Genomic DNA, 24,268 nt, shown 5'->3' on the forward strand with positions numbered 1-24,268 from the left:
CCGAGTAGCTGGGATTACAGGCACGCGCCACCATGCCCAGCTAATTTTTTGTATTTTTAGTAGAGACGGGGTTTCACCATGTTGACCAGGATGGTCTCGATCTCTTGACCTCGTGATCCACCCGCCTCGGCCTCCCAAAGTGCTGGGATTACAGGCGTGAGCCACCGCGCCCGGCCCCGCATGAGTGTTTCTTTACAGAAACAGTGCTTTACTCACTCCTCATCTAGGCTATAACTCTTAGACGGGTTATGAGCCAGCTAGTCTTCCTGTGGAAACCAGGATTAGACCATTTAGTCATTTACATTTTTCTTAGTCATTTTCATGGCTGATGGAAGGCATACTTAGTTTCCACCTGATGTTAAATTGAGCAAAATAGAATGTCTTGACAGGCCTGGTGTGGTGGCTCACACCTGTAGTCCCACCACTTTTGGAGGCTGTGGTAGGAGGATTGATTGAGGCCAGGAGTTAGAGACCAGCCTAGGCACTAGAATGAGACCCTGTGTCTCTAAAACGGAATGTTTTGACAATTTGGAGAAATTAGGAATGTATGCATAGTGAGTTAGAAAGAGAGTTTGGGAATGATAATTTAGAGCTTGGTGGGAGTGTCGTCCCTTGTCTGCAATCAGTACTAAAACAAAGCAGGTCTAGAAGTTAAAATGAACTTCATACTTGCAAGTATTTGTTAGGTGTCGCTGGAAAGTCCTGACTGCGCATAAACCACTGGAGGCATGAGTTTTGTCCTGACGGCCCGTTAGGGTGTGGTTGTCACTGTCAGAGCTGTTCTTCAGCCGCCTGTGCTTAGTTGTCTTCTTGCATTCTGTCTCTGAGTCTTATGTTTTTGTTTGCTTTTTTACAAAATGGGGGTGAATGTCTTAGGTACTTGATTTTTAAGTGATTAGAAATAATTGATGGCATAACTTCAGGTAGAAGCCACTCCCGGATCTGAGCTTGCTCCATGTGCAGGTCTTGATTTGGGCACAGAGGTAAAGGGGAAGTCAGGGTCTGTGTCAGAATCCCCCACTCTCATCACTCGGGTCCTTCCCTGCAGCGTGGAGGGGAGTGTGACACATTCAGCAACACAGTTGTTTGCAAATCCTGAAGTTCCTGGGCCTCTGAGAAACTGAGGGAAATAATGCCTTTTTTTCCTGTTGTGGGTTAAAGCATTCCCTGTGCTTAGGAAGGGCTCTGGCAGGCTGCTCAGTGCAGCAGGAGGAGCTGGGACTTGTAGCCAAGACTGTGCCTTCTTCATTGTGGCTCTGTGTGTCTGTGTGACTTTGATCATATCACCTGCTTCCTTTATTTTTTTGAGATAGCATCTCACTCTGTCGCCCAGGCTGGAGTGCAGTGGTGCGATCTCAGCTAACTGCAGCCTCAGCCTCCTGGGTTCAGGCAGTTCTCCTGCTTCATCCTCCTGAGTAGCTGGGTCTACAGGCATGCGCCACCATGTCTGGCTAATTTTTTGTATTTTTAGTAGAGTTGAGGTTTCACCATGCTGACCAGGCTGGTCTTTAACTCCTGACCTCGTGATTCGCCCACCTCAGCCTCCCAAAGTGCCGGGATTACAGGCGTGAGCCACTGTGTCCTGCCGTCACCTGCTTTCTATTGCCAGTATGTGAGTACCTTACTGAGCTTATGAGGTTGGTATGCACGCTCCCTTTCTTTTTTTTGAGAGGAGGTTTCACTCTTGTTGTCCGGGCTACAGTGCAGTGGCGCCACCTCGGCTTACCGAATCCTCTGTCTCCTAGATTCAAGTGATTTTTCTGTGTCAGCCTCCCGTGTAGCTGGGATTACAGGCATGCGCCACCACACCTGGCTAATTCTGTACTTTTAGTAGAGATGGGGTTTCTCCTTGTTAGTCAGGCTGGTCTCGGACTCCCGACCTCAGGTGATCCACCCACCTCAGCCTCCGAGCGTACTAGGATTACAGGTGTGAGCCACCATACCATCCTGCATTCCTGCACATTCCTTTTCTTTTCTTTCTTTTTTTTTTTTTTTTTTTTTTTGAGACTGAGTCTTGCTCTTTCGACCAGGCTGGAGTGCAGTGGCGTGATCCCAGCTTATTGCATCCCCTACCTCCTGGGTTCAAGCGATTCTCCTGCCTCAGCCTGCCGAGTAACTGGGACTACAGGCGCACACCACCATGCCCAGCTCATTTTTGTATTTTTAGTAGAGAGGGGGTTTCACCATGCTGGCCAGGATGATCTTGATATCATAACCTTGTGATCTGCCTGCCTCAGCCTCCCAAAGTGCTGGGATTGTAGGCATGAGCCACTGTGCTAAGCCTGCACACTCCTTTTCTAAGTATAGAAGAATGTGGAAGGTGTTGGGGGGGGTTATAATTAAAAAACAACAAATTTTCAGAGATCCTCGTTGACATTTGCCCCATTATAGCTGCTTTCTCTCTCCATGTCTGTCTGTTTGTTTGTTTGTTTCTTTTTCTTTCTTTTCTTCTTTCTTTTTTCGGACAGGGTCTCATTCTGTCATCCAGGATGGAATGTGGTTGTATGATCATGACTCACTGTAGCCTCAACCTTCCCAGCTCGAGTAATCCTCCCACCCTAGCCTCCCAAGTAGCTGGGACTACAGGCATGAATTACCATGCCTCATGCCTGGAAATTTTTTGTTTTTGTAGAGACTGGGTTTCACTGTGTTGCTAAAGCAGGTTTTACATTCCTGGGCTCAAGCAGTCCTTCAGCCTTAGCCTCCCAACATGCTGGCATTATAGGTGTGAGCCGCCACACCTGGACCATTTCTGTTTCTATTCTTGCATTTTCCTTTTCATTTGTGATTTGAAGTAGCCAAGAAGAAAAGAAGCTGCTTTATGACAGTTCATAGCTGCTACCAAGAACTAAATAAAATGGTGATATGGGCAAGTAAAACATGAACAGATGGCATGTTAGGTCTGGGGGGTGCAGTTTTGCTTGTACTCACAGAGTGAGCCAGAGGCGGGTGGGGATGGAAAGAGCTCTCCTGCCCTGCTTGCACTCATGCCGGGACTCACGTGCTCGTGTTGATTGGGTGGTGCTGGTGAGTGTTTTTCCAGGACTGCTAGTCCAGCAAAGTCTCATCTTGGACTTTGAAAATGATTTTAGGGTATTGTAAGGCCTCAAAAGCAGTTTATCTTTACTTTTAAATGTTAAATTCTTTAAATTTGTGCAGTTAAATGCCTACTTTTAATTAGGCATGTTTGGAGATTATTTGGAATGTATTACTGTGCTTATGGCATTTATAAGACTTAGATTTTTAGTTTCAACTTTTGGCTTGAGAGTTTTAGTAGTAAGGCTAATTGAAGAAAAAAGAAAATGGAGATTTGTGTTTAGATGCTGTAGTAGGTTTGCTTTGGCCAAGACTTTGAGTACTTTGCTGTGATTTGGAACTCATGGTTTGAATTCTGCCAGATGAGGGGAAAGATTTTCTTGAGCACTAATTTAACTTGTCCTTTCAATTCAGATTTTTAAGAAAAGATTTGATCACTGGACTGTTGATGCTAGTTTGACAGTTGAGACTTTTTCTTTGTGTATTATATGGGAATATGTACATATATTCTCTCTAATTAAAAACATATCAAGAGATCGAGACCATCCTGGTCAACATGGTGAAACCCCGTCTCTACTAAAAATACAAAAAATTAGCTGGGCATAGTGGCGCGTGCCTGTAATCCCAGCTACTCAGGAGGCTGAGGCAGGAGAATTGCCTGAACCCAGGAGGCGGAGGTTGCGGTGAGCCGAGATCGCGCCATTGCACTCTAGCCTGGGTAACAAGAGCGAAACTCCGTCTCAAAAAAAACAAAACAAAACACATAACCTATTCAGCTTATTGAGTTCCTGTGCCTGCTGTGTGCAAGGGTGCATGTGACAAAGTCATCCCTGCTTCAGCGAGCCCTAGGCCCGGTCAAAGAATAGATGGCCCACCTCACCCTGGACTCCCTCAGCAGGCATGTGCCCTGCCCGTGTTGGGCCTTAGAGAGGAGCTGGCTGCCTTCCTTTGGGGAGGGACTGGACAGGAAACTGTTAGAAGAGCTTGGGAAGGACTAGAGCAAGGCAGGTGCAGGTTAGAAGAGAGCTACTTGGCCAGGCACGGTGGCTCATGCCTGTAATCCCAGCACTTCGGGAGGCTGAGGCGGGCGGATCACCTCATGTTAGGAGTTCGAGACCAACCTGGGCAACATGGTGAAATCCCGTCTCTACCAAAAATACAAAAATGAGCTGGGCATCCTGATGTACACCTGTAATCCCAGGTACTTGGCAGGCTGAGGCAGAAGAATTGCTTGAACCCAGGAGGCAGAGGTTGTGGTGGGCTGAGATTGCACCACTGGACTCCAGCCTGGGGGACAGAGTGAGACTCTGTCTTCAAAGAAAAGGAAAGAAAGGAAAGGAAAGAGTGCTCCTAGCCTTATGGGTGAGCATGTGTTTGCATGTACTGATATGTGTCGTTGTGGTGGCTTAAATAAATTTCTGCTGGAGCAGAAAGGTGGAGTGGAGAGCATGAGATGTCACCCATACATTCCTGCCTGTGGCTCTGGAATGTGCTGGGAGCTCTGCCACGGCTGGAGAGGCGGGCTTGGCCTAGGGTTTACTTCAAGGGAAGCAGGAAGATGTGGAAGGAATTGCAGAGGTTCTCCAAGTCGGGGCTGAAGTACAGATCTTGTAGGCGGGCTGGTGTTACATTTAGGGTTTTGTCTGTGTGAAAAACGGTGCTTGTTTCCCATTTACCATAAAGCTGTTATGAAGGGAATTTTAATTTTCATTTATGCATGTAAATAAAGTTATTGTATTGTAGGAGAATACTAGATAAATGCTGGTACATATAATGAATACATGATTATGGCAAAAACTGGGGATTATGGTGCTTAAGTGAGCGAGTCTGGCAAACACTGGCTGGAGGAACTTCTGGGTGGGGCAGAGGGACACCAGTAGGATGGATCTTGCCAGGTTTGTTTGTTTGTTTGTTTGTTTGTTTTTTTTTTGAAATCTAAGGGAATAGCAGACATCAGGCGCAGGGTGCAGTAGCTCATGCTTGTCATTCCAGGATTTTGAGAGGCTGAGTTAGGAGGCTTGAGCCCAGGAGTTCTAGGTCAGCCTGGGCAATATAGCGAAATGCTCGTCTCTCCAAAAAATTTTGAAAGACTAGCTGGCCATGGTGGTGCATGCCTGTAGCCCCGGTTACTCGGGAGACTGAGGCAGGAGGATCACTTTGAGCCCAGGAGATTGAGGCTACAGTGAGATATGATTGTGCCACTGCATTCCAGGCTGGGTGACAGAGCAAGACCATGTCTCTAAGAAAAGAAGAACCAAAGCTGGGATTACAGGTGTACATCAGGACGCCCAGCTCATTTTTGTGTTTTTGGTAGAGACGGGGTTTCACCATGTTGAAAAACCAACGTGTCACGTGTAGTATAAGGTAATACTGTTGTTGTAAAGTTTTGTTTTGCTTGGGTGTGGTACAGCCTTGGCCAAGGCATAGGTTTTGTTTGTAATCACGATTATACCCAGGAATGCGTGAGAGCTTCTGGCCTGAATCAGCTTGAAGGCACTGTTCGCCTCTTGTGTCTGGTTTGTTTTATTTTTGTAACAAATATCTGTTGAGCCGGGCGCGGTGGCTCATACCTGTAATCCCAGCACTTTGGGAGGCCGAGGCGGGAGGATCACGAGGTCAAGAGATCGAGACCATCCTGGCCAACGTGGTGAAACCCCGTCTCTACTAAAAAGTACAAAAAATAGCTGGGTTTGGTGGTGTGTGATTGTAGTCCCAGCTACTTTGGAGGCTGAGGCAGGAGAATTGCTTGAAACCAGAAAACAGAAGTTGCAGTCAGCTGGGATCGCGCCACTGCACTCCAGCCTGGGTAACGAGAGCGAAACTCCGTCTCTGGGGAAAAAAACAAAACAAAACAAAACAAAAAACAAATATCCATTGAACGGTTACTGTATGCCAGGCTCTAGCCTAGGATACTGGGGTAGAGAAGTGAATGAGGCATTCAGGCCCTGTTCTTTTTTCTTTTTTTTTTGGGTGGCTTGCATTGGAATCAGGCCCTGTTCTTTAGGAACTTGGCTTGGTATGAGAAAAACCTTGTTTTTTTTCTTTTTTAAAAGATGGAGACTTGCTCTGTCACCCAGGCTAGTGTGCAGTGGCGCAATCTCGGCCCACTGCAACCTCCGCCTCCTGGGTTCAAGTGATTGTCCTGCCTCATCCTCCTGAGTAGCTGGGATTACAGGCGCCCACCACTGCACCCAGCTCATTTTTGTATTTTTAGTAGAGATGGGGTTTCACCATCTTGGCCAGGCTGGTCTCAAACTCCTGACCTCAGATGATCCGCCCACCTCGGCCTCCCAAAGTGCTGGGATTGCAGGTATGAGCCACTGTGCCCAGCCAAGAAAACTATTTTTATTAAAGTTATTATTATGATCTTTTTCATTGATTCCAATACGTGCAGTTTTTTTTACAGCTGTGAAATGAGGATGTCTGCATAGGCAACTTGTTTTTTTTTTTTTTCTTCTGAGATGGAGTCTCACTCTGTTGACCATGGTAGAGTGCAGTGGTGCAGTCACAGCACACTGCAGTCTCAACTTCCTGGGCTCAAGTGATCCTCCTGCCTCAGCCTTTGAGTAGCTGGGGCTACAGGCAGGCACCAGCACACCCAGCAGATTTATAATTTTTTTTGTAATGATGGGGTCTGGCCATGTTGCCTAGGCTCCTCTTGAACTACTGAGCTCAAGAGAGACAGTATTTGTAATGTCGTAATTTCTTGCAAGTGGGTGGACGTAGTCATTGCTGTTCAAGCTGTCATCAACTCACTTGAGTTATATACGTTGTTACTATATATGGTACTAAAAGTGTGAAGCATAGTTGATGTTGTAATGTCTTTAGATTCAGCCTTGAAATGGAAAGTTCTTTTGTGTGCAGAAAGCAAGCAATAGCCAGGTAGCAGAAGGCTGTATCAGTCTGTTAGTGAGGCATGAGGCCGTCACTGGTCCATTGACTCCAGTTCCATAATTTCTTGCAGAGCAGTAACTAAGCACTCCATAGAGCAGGGAAGGGCGGTGAACAGATGCGGCTCTGCTCACCTGCGAGCTGAGAAGTGCCTGTCCTGCTCCCTGAGCTCCACGTCTGCCCTCAGCTGAGCAAAGCAGAGGCTCAGGCAGGAGGCATCTGTCTGGAGGGCAAGGCAGCATTTGGCAGCTATTTTTATTTTTAAGCAGCAAAACTGATGCATAGATGACTTGATATGCTGGGGAAAATGTGGTGGCCCCAGGAATCACTCTTAGCCCAGGGCATTTCTCCTGCCTTCTGAGGAAAGGGTTCCTGACTCGGGTTCTGCAGGATGAGGCAGGAGTTGACCAGATGCACAGAAGGGTTGTGGGGCCTGGAAAGAATCAAGTGCTGGTGGGTGTGGCCAGGAGGGAAGCAGTGTGGGTGGGACCGGTTGGGGGGAGGGTGGGGTCACTGAAGATCTGTGGGGCCCTGAGGATTATAGAAAGGAACTGAAGGTGAATGCCAGAGGAATTTTTTAGGATGTGTTAGTTGGTATGTATTAGGGTTTTTGTTTGTTTGTTCATTTGTTTTTTGAGGTAGAGTATTGCTCTGTCACCCAGGCTGGAGTGCAGTGGCATGATCTCAGCTTACTGCAGCCTTCACCTCTCAGGTTCAAGCGATCCTCCTCCTTCAGCCTCCCCAGCAGCTGATACTACAGGTGCTTGCCACCATGCTCTGCAAAATTTTGCATTTTTAGTAGAGATCGGGTTTCGCGATGTTGGCCAGGCTGGTCTCAAACTCCTGACCTCAGGTGATCTGCCCACCTCAGCCTCCCTAAGTGTTGGGATTACAGGCTTAAGCCACTGTGTCTGGCTTGTATTAGGATATTTTATGTTTATAAATACAAAGGTTATTTTGTAGCAAAAGTTATAGAAAATAAAGCTTACTAGCCATCAGTGGCAAGGCTCCCACAGTAGACAGGAAAGGATGGGATTTTTGGAAGGATTGGCCACGGGCATGAAGAATCCTGGTTCCTCAAGAGAGAAGGAAGAGAAGGTTTGGGTGTGGAGGTGGCAGTTGTAGAAGCTGAGGGCCTGCACACCTGGGTGCAGTGTTCTTAGGGCCAAGGGTGGTTGTTTAGGAGGGGTGAGAACAGGTAGAGTGTGGGCACTTAGAGACCAAGCATGGAGCATTGTCGTGGGATTTTGGATGACAGAGGGGAGTGGTGGGTGCATAGGTGGAGATCACAAGGACCTTCTGATTTGGGTGTCAGCTCTGTGGCTGCCACAGTCTGTATTGTGCTGTGTGATGTTTCTTTGGCAGTATCTAATGCAGAGACTGGGGAGTTGGGGTGTTAAGGAGTTTGGTGATAAGGAGCTGAATTGGGAGGAGAGGGAGGCATCCAGGGACCCCGTCTTTAGGAGTTTAATGAGGGCAAGGAAGGGGACAGTAGGAGTTGGGGCAGCAACAGTTATTAAACTTATGGCAGTATTGGGTTGCAAACATGCATTGGAGGTGGGGAGGCCACTGGTGTTGAATGTGGAGCTTTGTGGTTGGAATGATGGATGTGCCGTTGGTGTGGGGATGGCGCAGGTAGTTGCTCAGTGGCAGAAGATGGTTGCTCCCATGCAGTGTCCTTGGAGGGTGGGGAAGGGTGCTAGGCATTCTGTTGGTGGCAGGTTGCTTGGGTCCTTTCCAAACTTTGCTTCAATCAGGCTTTAAGCAGAACCTGGCCTGTGAGGCATTTGGTACACAGTGAGAGCACCTTGGCTGTTCCTGGAACTGCAGGGACAGAGGGTTTGTGGGTGGGAGGTGCAGGAGGGTGACAAGTGGAGAAGCAGCAGCAGGGGCTGGCGACAGCCTCTGGGCCCCAGATTGGAGGAGAGAAGCGGATGCTGTGGAGGTGTGAGTGGGAGGCTGTGTGTAAGAAGGCCGCTTGGGTGCCCACTGGGCAGGGAGCTGTGTGCTGGGCGTGGCTGTGGCTCATGCCACTGTCATTGTGTGTCGTCCAGGGTCCTGCCACAAGGATCTCAGGGCTTCACCTTACAGCCCTTCATGGCCTGGCAGCCAGAATTGACTTTGTGGGGTTTTGTTTTTGTTTTTGTTTGTTTGTTTTTAGACAGGGTCTTGCTCTGTCGCCCACGCTGGAGTGCAGTGGCGCCTGCTAGGCTTAAGCAGTCTTTTGTCCTCATCCTCCGGAATAGCTGGGAGTACAGATGATGCGTGCTACCACACCCGGATAAGTTTTGTATTTTCTGCACAGATGGGGTTTTGCCGTGTTTCCCAGGTTGGTCTTGAACTCCTGGGCTCAAGCGATCTGCCCATCTCAGCTTCCCAAAGTGCTGGGATTACAGGCGTGAGCCACTGGGCCTAGCCACCTTAGTGTTAAACTCTCTTTAGATGCAGATATCACGGAAGCTTTAGGAGAACCTCACCTGTTTTCACATTAGAAACTTTGGCTGCAGCTTTAGGTGTCTTCTTAGAGCATGTGTTAGGCCTTTTGTGAATAGGATTGCAGGCTGTGTCCAGGGCCTCTGTCTGTACACCCAGGTCTCACCTCCATCACTGTCCTCTCTGGAAATAGGGACCCCTGCTCTGCCAGGACACCCCCCAAACACCTCCTGGTTCTTCATGGGGGTTTGGTTGAAGGAACCTCTGGGCTCCTCAGGCCTCATCCCTTCATCTGCATCCAAATAGCTCATTCATTGAAAACATACCCAACTAGGGACTGATTAAGGATTTCCTACTCACTCCCTTTATGAAACACAATTAGAAGTCCTTTTTAAATTACAAGAAAATTGTAAAAAAAAAAAAAAAAAAATCAGTTCTAAGTGTGGTTCTCAGTGTGGATCCACCTGAAGAACAAAGCTTCGTATTCTCTTAGGCAGGAACATATACCAGGCCGTTTTTTAACAACAACAACAAAAAAAAACAAAAATCTTTTCCTTTTTTTTGTTTCTTTTTTTTTGTTGTTGAGATGATTGAGATAGGGTCTCCATCTTGTTGCCCAGGCTGGAGTGCAGTGGCGCAATGTTGGCTCACCACAGCCTTTACCTCCTAGGTTCAGGCAGTTCTCCTGCCTCAGCCTCCCGAGTAGCTGGGATTACAGGTGTGTGCCACCACACCCGGCTAATTTTTTTTTTTTTTTTGTATTTTTAGTAGAGATGAGGTTTCTCCACGTTGGTCACGCTGATCTCGAACGCCTGACCTCCGGTGGTCGGCCTGCCTCGGCCTCCCAAAGTGCTGGGATTACAGGCATGAGCCACCGCACCTGGCCTAAAAATCTTTATTTTTAAAAACACACAGTTATTTCTTGATTTTTATTGAAGTGGAGGTTATAGTATCAGAGTAAGAATTCATATGTCAGGGAGAGAATTGGCCCTGTGTTTGCGATGATTGCTGTCTTTGTTTGCAGCCTTGGAGTAGCCTGAGTGTGTGGAGGAGAACTAATCATCCCCAGCTTCTGTGGGTTGTTGGGGTTGGGGCATTGGTCCCAGGTATGTTTGTGAGTTAGGGTGGAGGATGATAGTGACACCCATGAGAGGTGGGATGTTGCTTCAGGAGTAGCATTGACCTCTTAGTTTACTGAAACTCAAAGGCTGAATTTACTCAGCCAGTGGTTCGAACTGGCTGACTGGTGGTTGAACTAGGGTTGGTTCTTTTTTTCCTTTTTTCTTTCTTTCTTTTTTTTTTGTTTCAACAATGTTTTCCCATGAAGGCCTAGGGTTGGTTCTATATATACTAGTTAAAGAAAACAGCTTTCCTCCCCTTCCTTTACTAATACGTTGGTTAATGCCATGTCTAAACAGCCTGTTTTACTTTTGCAAACAGGCCACATGGATAAGGGCTTAGCTTTCTGGGAAGAAATCAGCCATTCACATTTGCCTTCTCTGAGGTGGGCCTCCTGTGGAGACATGGGGAGCTGAGTCGGTGAGTGCCTGAGTACCCTCACCCAAGGGGCCAGCAGGCCTGGGTGCTGAGCCTCCAGGTAGGTGGAAGGGCAGGTGCTCAACGGGTATGCGTGACAGGGTCTGCAGGGGTCGGAGCATGCCTGCTCCTCCTGTGGTGATGTTCTCTGAGGTCTCTTCTGCTTCCTTGAAGCGGTGGTTCCCTGAGCTTAAGCCCATCAGGTACTCCCCACACTGTAGGGTTACTTGGTTGTTGCATCATAGTTTATTTTTGTTAGATTTGCTGTTTTAAAAATTATGTATTTATTTATTTATAATAGAGATGGGATAGCTCTGTTTTCCAGCCTGGTCTTGAACTCGTGGGCTCAAGCCACTCCTTCCTGTCTGCCAAAGTGCTGGGATTACAGGCATGAGCCAGCACGCCCGGACTAGAACTTCTGAGAGTAGTAGCCTTGCATGCCGATAGAACCAGAAGTGGTTCATCATAGCTTTTCTTTTCCTTGCTTTTGGAGAAGAAACAGTGGGGAAAGTATTATGATTGGATTTCCGGTGACATGAAAGTCCTGGGCTGGGCTAGCTCCAGGGATGCTGATGGCAAAACCTACCCTGCATCCCCTCCTTAAAAGTAGGCCATTGGTACTTTCTGGAGGCCAAATAAAATGTTTAATTCTCAGCTGCTCTTGCCAGCGAGATTCTGTCCTGTATGGGAGTTGCAGTGAGCGGCAGCATGTTCACACTGTAGTTGAGGCATTAATTTCATGGAGACTGTCTTCTGCTCACTGCATTTACATCTGGAGGGACGCCGCATAGTGTCACTTCTTCTGCTGGTAATTTCAAAATTCGCGTATCAGTAGCTGCCTGTTCTGAGTCTTATTAGTATTTTATGCAGAAACACAAAAACTATTTAACTCCCTTTTTTTTTTTTTTTGTAAAACACCTAAGTGAGTTACTTATTTGATATTTAAACTTTTCATCAACCTTTGTCCCTGCCGTGGTGAGTTTCAACGTACTACATAAAGTGTGTTCTTGGTCTGCAGAGTCTTTGCCACCCTGTCCAGTCTGACAGGGCGATTTGTCTCTGTACAGCTCTCCTTTGGTGTTGGCGCTGACGCGGCACGGCAGCTGTAGTTGGCACAGGCTTTGTGGGTGCTGTCCTCCGGGACAAACCTCTGTCCTCCCGGCAGGCTCGCTCTGCACCCCTGGGCCTTGCTTCACCTTCTGTGCAGATGTTTCTTGACGCCTCTTGGTCGTAGGTCATCACTTTTCACCCCTAGTTAATTAATCCTGCTTGTGTATCTTTACATTTAAAAAAGGGGTGTTGCCGCTCTTAAGAATTTCATTTCATTTCTCTTGCTTGCAAAAACTGGTTGAAAAGGCTTAACAGGTCTGGTAGCCTTCTGGGTGGAGAGGGTATTGCTGAAAGAATTTTCCATGAGTGGCAGGCAGCTTGTAGGTGTTTGTCTGGCGTCCTTCCCTGTGGGTGGTGCAGGGTGGTGCTTGCTGTGGGAATGGGTGCACCTTTGTATCTCTTGTCTTTTACTGCTTGGAAGGCACCTTGCAGTGCAGGTCCCAGTTTGTGTGTGTGTTTTTTTTTAAAGCATGGAATGCTTCACAAATTTGCATGTCATCATTGCACAGGGACTGTGCTCATCTTCTCTGTGTTGTTAGAATGTTTAGTACATGTGCTGCCAGAGCGAGCATGTCATGCTTGGCTTGCCAATGAGAAGTTCAATTTGAAATCATTCATGTTTGAGGCTAGGGTGGTGGCTCACGCCTGTCATCCCAGCACTTTGGAGGCCAAGGCGGGCAGATCAGTTGAGGTCAGGAGTTTGAGACCAGCCTGACCAACGTGGTGAAAACCTGTCTGTACTAAAAATACAAAAATTAGCCGGGTGTGGTGGCACATGCCTGTAATCTCAGCTACTGCGGAGGTTGAGGCAGTGGGCCTGGGAGATGGTGATCTCAGTGAGCCAAGATTGCATCTGTGCACTCCAGCCTGAGTGACAGAGCAAGACTCTGTCTCAACAATATAAGAGTAAAAGAAAAAGAAATATTTCACATTTGAACGGTTTCCTGACTGGAGGAAAAATCCTTGCTATGTTTGTAATGAAAGAGGTAGAGCCTGGGTACTGTGGTGAGGTGTTTGCTGACGTTGTCAGGGCCTGCGGAAAGTGGTGACCGGGTTGTGCTGTAAGAGGCAGGAGCACTGGAGGTTTGTCAGGCATGGAGGCCATGATGGGGTTGGAGGTGAGAATGGGGCATACAACTTCCTGCCACTGGGAACACAGGGCAGCCAGCAGAACCTTGCCGTGAGAGTCTAGGATCTAGCGACATTCCTGGTGGGTAATGGGGAGAAAGGACTAACCTGGCAGCACCTGCCCTTTGTGGAACACAGGCCTCCTCCCTGGAGCATCAGGCTTCATTTGGAAATGAGTCTTCAATGTATAAAACCATTCCTGAATGATACAGTCCAGCTGGTGGAAATAGAGATTTGTTTTGGCCTAAAATCTAGAGGTATTGAGAGAGACAGAATCAGAAGCAAACAGCGTGTGGGGGTAGCTGTGCATAAAAGGGCGTTTGTGGGATCATCTTTACTCAGGATCCAGTTTGAGCCAAAACGGGGAAAGAGTGTTGGTTTCTCTTAAACAGGCGGTTTTCCGAGACAAATTCAAAAGCATTTTTTGGAGAAGCACTATTGCATCTCTCTATCACATTCCAAACATAGTTTCTAATGGTGTTTTTAGAGTGTAGAGTTACAGAATATTGAAATTAAATCCTTAGTCAGGAAAGGGTAGACGTTACCTGCCATGTTCCCCAAGGCGCTGGCACCAGCGGGCGGTGCGTCGTCAGCTGGGGTGTCCTCCCTCTGCTGAGCCTCCCCGGCCCCGTGGCCTCCCCCAGTGCACTGCACGCCGTGTGCCGTGTGCTCACTGTGCGCAAACCTTTGCCATACTGATGAATTCATGTTCAGTACTTTTTACAGAGTTCATTTCTTAGTCACAGCTAACCTTGATTTTGCTTTCAGTGCAAAGACTTTTCATTTCTAGACTGGATTTGAGTGGTTTGAACTGAGGTCTGGTGACTTTGGGAAAGGTCTTTGTATGGATCGTGTGGGAAAGCGCCTTTTTGGTGAGCACCATAGTCGGCCAGCATCTTGCGATCACAGATTCCTGCTTGTGGCCAGTGTTCAGTTACGCGGGGTACATTTAATTTTTTAAGAATCAGGTTTGCATATTTTTGAATAATTCTTTCTCTGAAGAATTTTTGATGACTGCATTTGTTGTTCGGTGATGGAACGTATTCTGATGGTAGATGTGCGAGATTTTAAAAAAGTCTGTAATAGAGTCTGTGTAAGAGAGCCTGTTTTGAGACGTTCTTTAGCCTCTTCAGAATGAAAATTCATTTAAATATTTTAGAACTTTACTCTGGAGAGTTTTAGCACATGCATAGCAAGGAAAGTTAATCTGTATAAACCACGATCCACGTTCTCTTTCCGTTTTGACTGTGACACACATACCCGTACCAGGATTCATGCACACTCACGCAGCCACACAGCCACACATGTGCCTTTTGTTGCCATGTGGATGTATTTTCTGTCCTGGCAGCCTTGGAGGCAGGCATCCCCCTTTCTGGAGCCCCTTACTGGGTGGTGTCTGGGCGTCCTCTGTGGCTTCTCCAGGGCTCTACCCGCATTGCTGTGAGTTGGATTTTTTGGGGCCCTGAGTTTGTGCTTTATATTTTCTTTTGCTTTCTTGCTCTCCCTCTTTCCTCCCTTTCCCCCTGAATTTGAGACAGGGTCTTGCCATGTTGTCCAGGCAGGAATGCAGTGGTATTCACAGCCTGGTGTGCTCACAGTTCACTGCGGTGTTGACCTCCTGAGCTCAAGCAATCCTCCTACCTCAGCTTCCAAGTGCATACCACCATGCCTGGCTATTTTTTTATTCTGTTTTTGTTGTTATAAAGATGAGGTCTCACTATATTGCTCAGGTTGGTCTGGAACTTCTGGCTTCAACTGATCCTCCCATCTGAGCCTTCCCAGACAGAGTGCTGGGATTCCAGGTGTGAGCCACCATGCCCAGCCCGTGACATTTTCTGGTGGTTTGCTTTTCCTGGTTCCACTGTTACTTAACCCTCCCTCCAGGAAACATGTACATTTTACATGAATATATTAATAAAATGTTCATTTTGAATCACAGCACTCTGAATTCTTTTGGAGGAAGCCTCTTGATGTGAACTGCCATCATCCCCTTGAGGACTGGAGAAGGAGGAGGAGGCAAGGAGATGGTTGCGGGGTGAGCACTGGGCTGAAGGTTCAGTGTTTTAGACCTCAGTCCTGAAAGGCTATGATTTCCTCTGAGTGTCTGATTCTTTGTCAGATTCCTCATGAGAGTCAGGTCACAGATCATGGAGCTAAGGTAGTGGGCTGTGGCTCGGCCCCGACACCTGTGAGAGATGCATGCCTCCTGCTGTGCGTGTGTGCAGAGGAGCTGGAGCTCTGGACTTCTCTGGGGGTCGCCCATCAGTCTAGGTCAGCTGCACTGTGTATGGTGTTACTGTTGAGCTTATGACTGGCTCTTTTGGTGATAATTGGGAATGAAAACGTTCCACAGAGTTCTAAGGTATGCAGAGTTGTGTTGAGAATGAACACCTTTGGTGTTGTGTGTGAGCAGTGTAGATGAAGAATAGAATAAGCTTTTCTTTGCTGATTGTGGTTGTATTCACAACCTCGATTGCTGAGACGCTGTGGCGTGTTTCAGCTTCATCCTAAATACTGCATTGCATTTTGGATGGATTTTCTCACCCATATCCCTGTGTCCCTGTTTTACATGGAGAACTTTGACACTTGTTTTTTCTTTGGTGTAGTTTTTGGCACTAAAAGAGTATACAGATAGTCCCTCACTTAACGATGGGTCAGCTTAGGATTTTTGACTTCACTATGGGTTTATTGGGTTGTAACCCCATTACAAGTCAAGGAATGTTTGTATTTGATTGTATCTCTTTCGAAGTAAAATCATTAATTTAGTGTTACCTCTTTTTAAATTTTTATATACTAAGAGGTCATATATGTTTGTGCTTGGGACTCAGTTGTATATACTTGTAAACAGCATCTTCCAAAAAAGTTTTCTGTTTACTAAAAACAGTGGGACTGACGTGAACCTTCAGTGCCTCAGTGCTGCGGATGGGAAAGAAGACTTTGCCTGGGACTGTGCATGCACGTGCATTTGAACAGCGTGCCACGCTGAGAGTTTCCATTGTGATCTTTACCTTTGATATGAATGGAAGAATACAGTTCCTTTTTTTTGGGCTTTGTTTTTCTTAAGAAAAAGGTTAATCTTTTTTTTTTGAGGCAGGGTCTTGCTCTTTTGTTCAGGTTGGAGTGCAGTGGTGTGATCACGAACTCCTTGAACTCCTGGGATCACGCAATCCTCCCACTTTGGCCTCCTAAATGCTGTAACATTTGATGACTTGAGATGTGAATACTTTTACTTTGAAGGGATTGTGCTTGGTTCTTGGGGGACAATGCCTTTCAAACTGTGGATCATGACCCATTATCTCTTATTTAAGAAAATTTTCTTGGCCGGGTGCAGTGGCTCATGCCTGTAATCCCAGCACTTTGGGAGGCCCAGGTGGGTGGATTGTTAAGGTCAGGAGTTCAAGACGAGCCTGGCCAACATAGTGAAACCCTATTTCAACTAAAAATACCGCCCCCCCCGCCCCCAAAAAAAAAAGTTGGATGTGGCGGCACATGCCAGTAGTCCCAGCTACTCGGGAGGCTAAGACAGGAGAATTGCTTGAACCCAGGAAGTGAAGGCTGCAGTGAGCTGAGATCGTGCCACTGCACTCCAGTCTGGGCGACAGAGCAAGACTCTGTTTCAAAAAAGAAAATAAAAATGTTCCCTATCCCAAGTCCATAAAGATAGCTTCCTATGCCTTCTGCACATTTTGTACTTTTGCCCTTTGCATTTAAGCTTTTAATCTATCCTAAATTGACTTTTGTGTATGCTGTGAGATAAGGAGCCACCTGTTCCTAGTCTTCATGCAAACACCGGTTGTCCCCGCCTCCTGGGCCGTGCACGCAGTTCATGCCTTCATGCCGTCTCCAGTGCTCCTGCCGCGTCCCAGCTTGTGGTGTCGTGCTGGCCAGCAGCGGGCTCTCCTTGAGACACCGTCACCTGTCTTCATGGTGGACAGTGCCTGGTGTTTGTGTCTAGAAATGTAATGGACTTGTATATATTCATCTTATCTTTTGTATCCAGGAATTTTTCTTTCTACAGATGAGGAAACTAGGAACAATAGAGGCTACTAGAATGTACTTGGAGTCACCCCACCAGTATATGGGCAGGGCCAGGATTTTAACTCCGGCTGTCAGACTCCACAGCCCCTGGGCCTAGTTTGCATCATGCACTGCTCTGCACTGACCTGTAGGAGATTCAGCTGGGCACAGTGTCGAGGTGCACTGGAGGTTGGATGGCTGGAGCTGGGAGTGGCATTAGGAGCAGTGGAGAGGCACGGCAGAGGAGCAGACACGTGGAGGCGCAGAGGCCAGAGAGAAGTGAGAGTAGCCGGGCAGCACAGCCTCCCTGCGAGACAGGAGGAGCCAGAGAGAGCTGGTCTGAGGGGACAGCGTCTCTAGTCTTGAGCCCACGGGTTTTATAGCCCCCCAGACATATGGTGAGTGGGCTCTTGGGAGAGATGTCAGGTTGGAGAGAGCTCTGGAGGACTATTTGCCCAGGGGCGATGGTGGCACGCTAGAGAGTGAGGGGCTGCTGAGTGAGAGACGGGGAGGCACAGAAGAGCAGGTAGGAGAAGAGGGGAATGAGGAGAGAGGATATAGGGGTGTGGAGGAGTCAGTGGGAGGCTGGAGGAGCCAGCCTGTTTGCTGCACTAGGTGTTGGGAACATTAGAGTGAAGGAAGCGGATGCTGAGAATACCAAAGTCTTTCACTTACTGGTATTCTTTTGGTGGCTTTTAAAAAAAATTCTCTGTCACAGGATACATTCTGGCATCATGCTGGGTTCAAGAAATGGGAGTCCGCTGTTGTTGCCCCTCTTACTAAGTGGGCATTACTTTCTTCACAGTTTAGGTTAGAGGGTCTGTTCTCAAGGAATCTGGCTTCGTTTCTTTCTCTGTTGTGAAAATGGTTGCACCCAGGCTGATGCCATTTGGGTATGTGTCGTTGTTTTCTTCTGTGATGTCTCCTTCCTCATGTCACTTTTTAGGAGACTGGGGACAAATGTTCTAAATTCATCAACTGTGACCATCTTTTGTTTAAAGCAAACTACTTTGAGTTTCCGACTGTTCTCTCTTTTTAAAAGATGTGGTTGATAAATGTATGTTAAATTTAGAATTCTATTGAATTAGCTTAAGAAAGAAGATAAGTTGATTTAAGAGGAAAACACAAAACTTAATGTCATTACCATTCTTTAACCTTCAAGGTTCTCTGAACTGACAATTGTGGAGTTACTAATTCCCTCACAGTTACCTCAGGTGATTAGGATCATTTTATTAAAACACAAATGTAGCAGAAGTTTCTTGGCGTGCAAGTATCCTACATTTACTTGTTAGTGTTGAGAGTTATTTCTTATTTTGTATCTGAAGAAGCAGCTTAGAGGAACAGTCATTCCGGGAAGAGGGACTCTGATTGCTGAGGCCGGTGCGTCTTCCCTTTCCGCAGGTGTCAGTCCTGCGCCTGCAGAGCAGCCTTCCTGTTTTGCTCTGTCCTGACACCCAAGGCAGGTGTTGCTTGAGGTTCCTGTATAATATTTGCTGTTAGAAACAGTGGTCTTTTCTGCTTGAATTTCTTTTTTTTTTTTGAGATGGAGTCTCGCTCTGTCACCAGGATGGAGTGTGTAGTGGTGTGATCTCGGAGGTTCCTATATAATACTTGCTGTTAGAGACAGTGGTCTTTTCTGCTTGAATTTCCTTCCTTCCTTCCTTCCTTCCTTCCTTCCTTCCTTCCTTCCTTCCTTCCCTCCCTCCCTCCCTCCCTCCCTCCCTCCCTCCGTCCCTCCTTCCTTCCTCCTTCCTTCCTTCCCTCCCTCCCTCCTTCCTTCCCTCCTTCCTTCCTTCCCTCCCTCCCTCCTTCCTTCCCTCCTTCCTTCCTTCTTTTTTCCTTCCTTCCTTCCTTCCTTCCTTCCTTTCCTCCCTCCCTCCTTCCCTCCCTCCCTCCTTCCTTCCCTCCCTCCTTCCTTCCTTCTTTTTATTGAGATGGAGTCTCGCTCTGTCACCAGGGTGGAGTGTAGTGGTGTGATTTTGGCTCACTGCAACCTCTGCCTCCTGGGTTCAAGTGATTCTCCTGCCTCAGCCCACCAAGTAGCTGAGATTACAGGCATGCACCACCATGCCCTGCTAACTTTTGTATTTTTAGTAGAGATGGGGTTTCCCCGTGAAGGCCAGCATGGTCTCGATCTCTTGACCTCGTGATCCACCGGCCTTGGCTTCCCAAAGTGCTGGGATTACAGGCGTGATTACATCCACCACATCCTACCCTCTCTGCTTGTCTTTCTTGATGAGTGTCATCTGCCAGGAGAAACTTGGATTATCTTTTTTTTTTTTCTTTTTGAGACCAAGTCTCACTCTGTCGCCCAGGCCGGAGTGCAGTGGTGCGAACTTGGCTGACTGCAACCTCCACCTCCCGGGTTCAAGGATCTCCTGCCTCAGCCTCCTGAGTAGCTGGGACTACAAGTGTGAGCCCCCATACCCAGCTAATTTTTGTATTGTTAGTAGAGACAGATTTCACCATGTTGGCCAGGCTGGTCTTGAACTCCTGACCTCAGGTGATCCACCTGGCTCAGCCTCCTAAAGTGCTGGGATTATAGGCGTGAGCCAGTATGCCCAGCTGAATTACCATGTTTTGATAGAAAAATATTTCAGTCTGCTTTCCCAAATGGGGAATCTTGCTTTTGCCCCGAGGGTCTTCAGTCAGATTGTTGGAAGAATGTGTTTGACAGTGCAGAATCCCCTCTGCTCTCTGCCGCACCTTCTGGTCCAGTGGGCGTGTTCAGAGCAGCCCCAGGACACTACTGGCTGTCCTGGAAACTTGCAGTGATTGAGAGGTGTTGGGCTGCAGCAGCATGTTGACCTGAATGTGGAAATTGAAGTGAAAAAGGCTTCCTGTTCCTTGAACAGACAGACTGAAAGCGTATCTGTGTGTGAAGAGCCAGTGGCTGTGGGTGTGTCAGTGGGTCTTGGGCTCCCGTTAGGTGAGTGTTTGCACCTGGGCCCGCACCCCGCTTCAGCCAGCCGTCTGCATGGGTACTTCAGGTTGTTGCAGGTATTCTTGTGCCTGGGTGCAGTCTCAGCAGTTAGAGGATAACTTCCTCACGGCATAGCTGCCCCAGACACCCGGGGTGCTTGCTGCATTTCCCTCCAGGCTTTTCCTGTTTCAGTTATTAGACACTCGTCAAACATGGGGCCACTAGAATCCAGAAGACCTTGGCCAGAGTCTTCAGACCTGGTGTGTGTGGTGTGCCTTTGTGAGTCTGCACCCGTCCCACATGCCACTCTTTAACAAAAACAGATTTTGGATCCCAGAAGATATCCGTTGTGAAATTTATAGACACGGACTGTTGGGCCAGCTTTCCTTCTGCTGATTAGCCACTGACAGGCTGCATGCTTCTGCAGTCTCACAGTGACAAGTGGGCCTCAGGTGGTCTGGGCAGGGATGAGACACAGGACTGGGCAGAGGTGAGGCATGGGACAGGCACGGGACTGGGCAGGGACGAGGCACAGGACTGGGCAGGGGTGAGGCACGGGACAGGCACGGGACTGGGCGGGGACGAGGCACAGGACTGGGCAGGGGTGAGGCACGGGAGAGGCAGGACTGGGCAGGGGTGAGGCACGGGACTGGGCAGGGGTGAGGCACGGGACAGGCACGGGACTGGGCAGGGGCGAGGCATGGGACTGGGCAGGGGCGAGGCACGGGACTGGGCAGGGGCGAAGCACGGGACTGGGCAGGGGTGAGGCACGGGACAGGCACAGGACTGGGCAGGGGTGAGGCACGGGACTGGGCAGGGGCGAGGCATGGGAGTGGGCAGGGGTGAGACACGGGACTGGGTAGGGGCGAGGCATGGGAGTGAGCAGGAGTCAGGACTGGGCAGGGCAAGGCACGGGACTGGGCAGGGGCGAGGCACTGGTCTGGGCAGGGATCAGGACTGGGCAGGGGCGAGGCACAGGACTGCATGATGCTGCTTCTCCTGGCTGCAGTGACTTCGCTGGACTCTCCCATTTTTATGGCTTTCTTTCTCAAACTTGGTCTCTCTGACTTACCTGGAGAAGAAGGGTGTGAGAATTCTCAAGTTAGAGAAGAATTGCTTTATGGCCATTATTTCTACAACTGTATGATTGGGAGTTTGGGTGGGGAAGGGCTAGGTCAGTGATGTTTTTTATAAGTTTCAGCCTTTACCCTCAGACACACACAATCCAAAGCGTCTTGAGGAGGTGAGTGTGTGCAGGGCGCACCATGGGTGAGTGCGGCCTTGAAAGCACTGGGGTGTGGCTGCCGTGTGGCCTTTCTGTAGGTCCTGTTTGCATTTGGGCCTGTTGTTTATTTCTTGTGGGTGGTACAGGCCGGGCAGGGTAGATGGGTATCCTACCTTGTCTGTGGGTGACATACTAGGTGCACCTTCTCTGAGTAACCACCTAGGAGCTGGAAACTTCTGTATTTAGAGGCCAGTATCCTGTCCATGTCCTCCTCCCCCTCGTACCGTGGTTAACAAATCATGTGTTTAAAGCTTATAATTCTCAGATGTTGTTATCAGAAAAGAGAAAAAGAAAAAGAAAAAAAGAATCATATGTTAGGGCTGGTCGCAGTGGCTCACGCCTGTAAATTCCATGGCTGGGCCATGACAGGCTGGGGTTTGTCGTCATGAAACCCTCTTAAGGGGAGGGCTCCTTATTGTCTTCCTTTTTAATTTCTGAATTACTTTTCTCTGTAAGCTACATTTATTTGAGGTGAACGTTCATCTGTTCTGAAGAATGTAAGTTGAATGGATCAAAAGGGTAAAACGCACAGAGGCTGAGGGACAGCTGCTTTGACTATGGCAGTGCGTCTACACAAGGTGGCCCTATGTCCGTGTTTATTTTTTTGGTGCGGAGGCCAAGGTGGGTGGGTCATGAGGTCAGGAGTTCAAGACCAGCCTTGCCAAGATGGTGAAACCCCGTCTCTACTAAAAAATACAAAAATTAGCCCGCCATGGTGGTGTGCACCTGTAATCCCAGCTACTGGGGAGCCTGAGGCAGAGAATTGCTTCAACTGGGAGACAGAGGTTGCAGTGAATCAAGATCATGCCACTGTACTCCAGCCTGGGCTGCAGAGCAAGACTCCAACTCCAAAAAAAAAAAAAAATCAAATTTTACTAGTATCGGATGTTCACATAGCTGTTTTCTCAGGAGTTCTTGGATTCTGAAGCAGAGAGCAGCCCCTCTTCTCTCCACATTGGGGCTGGGCCTGGAGAATGTGGTGTGCTCGGTCCCCGTGTCCAAGCCTGCTCCTTAGGTGCTGCTGCTTTAGGGTGGTGTTGCTTGAGCTGGGACCGGTGACCAACACTGTGTTTCTGTACCGAATGGTGTATTTGGAGAGCCCATCGGTGGTAGTGAGGTGGGAAGGAAAAGGAGTCTGAACTTGGCATACTGTTAGGGTCTTGTGCTGTCAGAAAGTGGAAAGTCTGCAGAGGAGAAAATGGATACTTTATTCCTAGAAATGTGCTAATTAGCTTGTAGGTGAGCAGACTTAAAGAACTTGGAGGGATCCATATGCTAAGGCCAAAATCTTGAATTATTCAGGGATGCAGGAGCCAGCTAGTCACGGCCGCTCAGCTGGGGCTTCTCAGGAAACCCTCTTGAAGGGGAGGGCTCCTTACTGTCCAGCTTTTTAATTTCGAAATTACTCTTCTCAATAAGCTACATTTATCTGAGGTGAACTTTCATCTGTTCCAAAGACTGTAAGCCGAATGGATCGAAAGGGTAAAATGCTCAGAGGCCAAGGGACAGCCGCTTTGACTACGGCAGTGCTTCTACGCAATGTGGCCCTATGTCCATGTTTGTTAGTTAGTTTGTTTTGCTGAGATAGGGTCTCACTCTGTCACCCACGGCTGGAGTGTGGTGCCGTGATAAAAGATCCCTGTAGCCTTGACCTCACAGTCTACAGCGATCCTCCTGAGTAGCTGGGACCACAGGCATGCACCTCTATACCTAATTTTTTTGTTTTTGTGTAGGGACGGGGTCCCATTATGTTGTCCAGGCTGGTCTGGAACTCCTGGGCTCAGGACCACACTGTGATAGTGTACGAATGGAGGTGACATAGTATGAAAATAACACAAGCAATACATGTCCCTCTAGAGAATTTGAAGACTATTGAGAAGTATAAGGAGGAGAGTCAAGACCTGAGCTTGACTTTGAAGAATGAATGGGAGTTTGCCAGGTGGACACAGTGGAAAAAGGCTTTCTAGGAAGAGGGAGAGGGACCCCCCTAAACTGGAAGGCATTTGCTCAGAGGCTGGGGAGGTGGCTGCCACGGCGACGAGTCCTGAGGTCACAAACAGCGGCCGCCAGCCCAGGGAAACACTGGAGCGTGTCCCACGTGGGGCAGGAGCTTTTGTTTTCCAGTTGTGTGTATGTGTATGGGTACTGTGCCACGACGTAAAACATGAACATACTCCTTGTTAGCTCAGTGACTTCCGTACACCAAACTGAGGTGTAAATAAGGAGTGCATCAGGTGTGCACTGTGGGGAGTAAGTTGATGGTGTGACTGGAGATGGAGACAGTTAAGTTGTTACGGTAATGCAGGTAAAGAAATACTGAGACACTCTTGATCTAGAAATCAGGGCGGTGGCAGTAGGGAGGAGTGATAGTGATGGGGAGGAGCTGGAATGGACAGGATTTGTATGTGGGCTTTTGATGAGGAGGAGGCAGCTGGTTTCTGGCTTGGAGGGTTAGTTAGACAGTGGGTGCCCTGCAGCAGGGCAGGGGATACAGGAAGGAGTGAGCGCTCTGTGCTCTGTATGTGCACAGGCTATGAGAGGAGAGCTGAGCTCAGTGAGAACATTGTCTCTGATTGACAGGGTCCCTACTTGGACACTGGTGCAGTGGGTTCAGTAGGGAGCTCTGATTGCCTGAGCTTGGATTCAGCAGCGTATTGTTAAAGCCAGAGGCTGGTGAGAGTGCCCAGGCAATGGCTGATGATGACATTGAGCGGGGAGGTGGAGGAAGGAGATCTAGCAGGTGAAACAAAATGGAAGCAAAGATGGCAAGAGAAACCAGGAATGGTGGAGCAGAAGCCTGGGAAGAGAAAGTGGTTTGTAGGTTAAATGCCACTGCCAGGCTGTGCCACATGAGTGCCAGTTATATTCCATGTTTCTCACAAGAAAAATGGAGGTGGCATCTCTTACAG

The 24,268-nt window shown here is 48.2% G+C and overlaps 1 protein-coding gene and 1 non-coding gene across 5 annotated transcripts in view; one reads left to right on the top strand and one right to left on the bottom strand.

The window, feature by feature from the left end:
• ANKRD11 (ankyrin repeat domain containing 11) overlaps positions 1-24,268 on the top strand; it is a 225,046-nt gene that overhangs the window by 47,081 nt on the left and 153,697 nt on the right. The gene's annotated exons all lie outside the window — the stretch shown is intronic.
• On the bottom strand, positions 12,471-12,578 carry LOC135271888 (U6 spliceosomal RNA). The gene has a single exon (XR_010340015.1). It is a non-coding gene; the product is annotated as a U6 spliceosomal RNA (small nuclear RNA).

The sequence above is a fragment of the Aotus nancymaae genome, unplaced genomic scaffold, assembly GCF_030222135.1.
Source record: "Aotus nancymaae isolate 86718 unplaced genomic scaffold, 86718_ANA_hifiasm-v0.15.2.pri h1tg000095l, whole genome shotgun sequence".
NCBI classification, from domain to species: Eukaryota; Metazoa; Chordata; class Mammalia; order Primates; family Aotidae; genus Aotus; species Aotus nancymaae.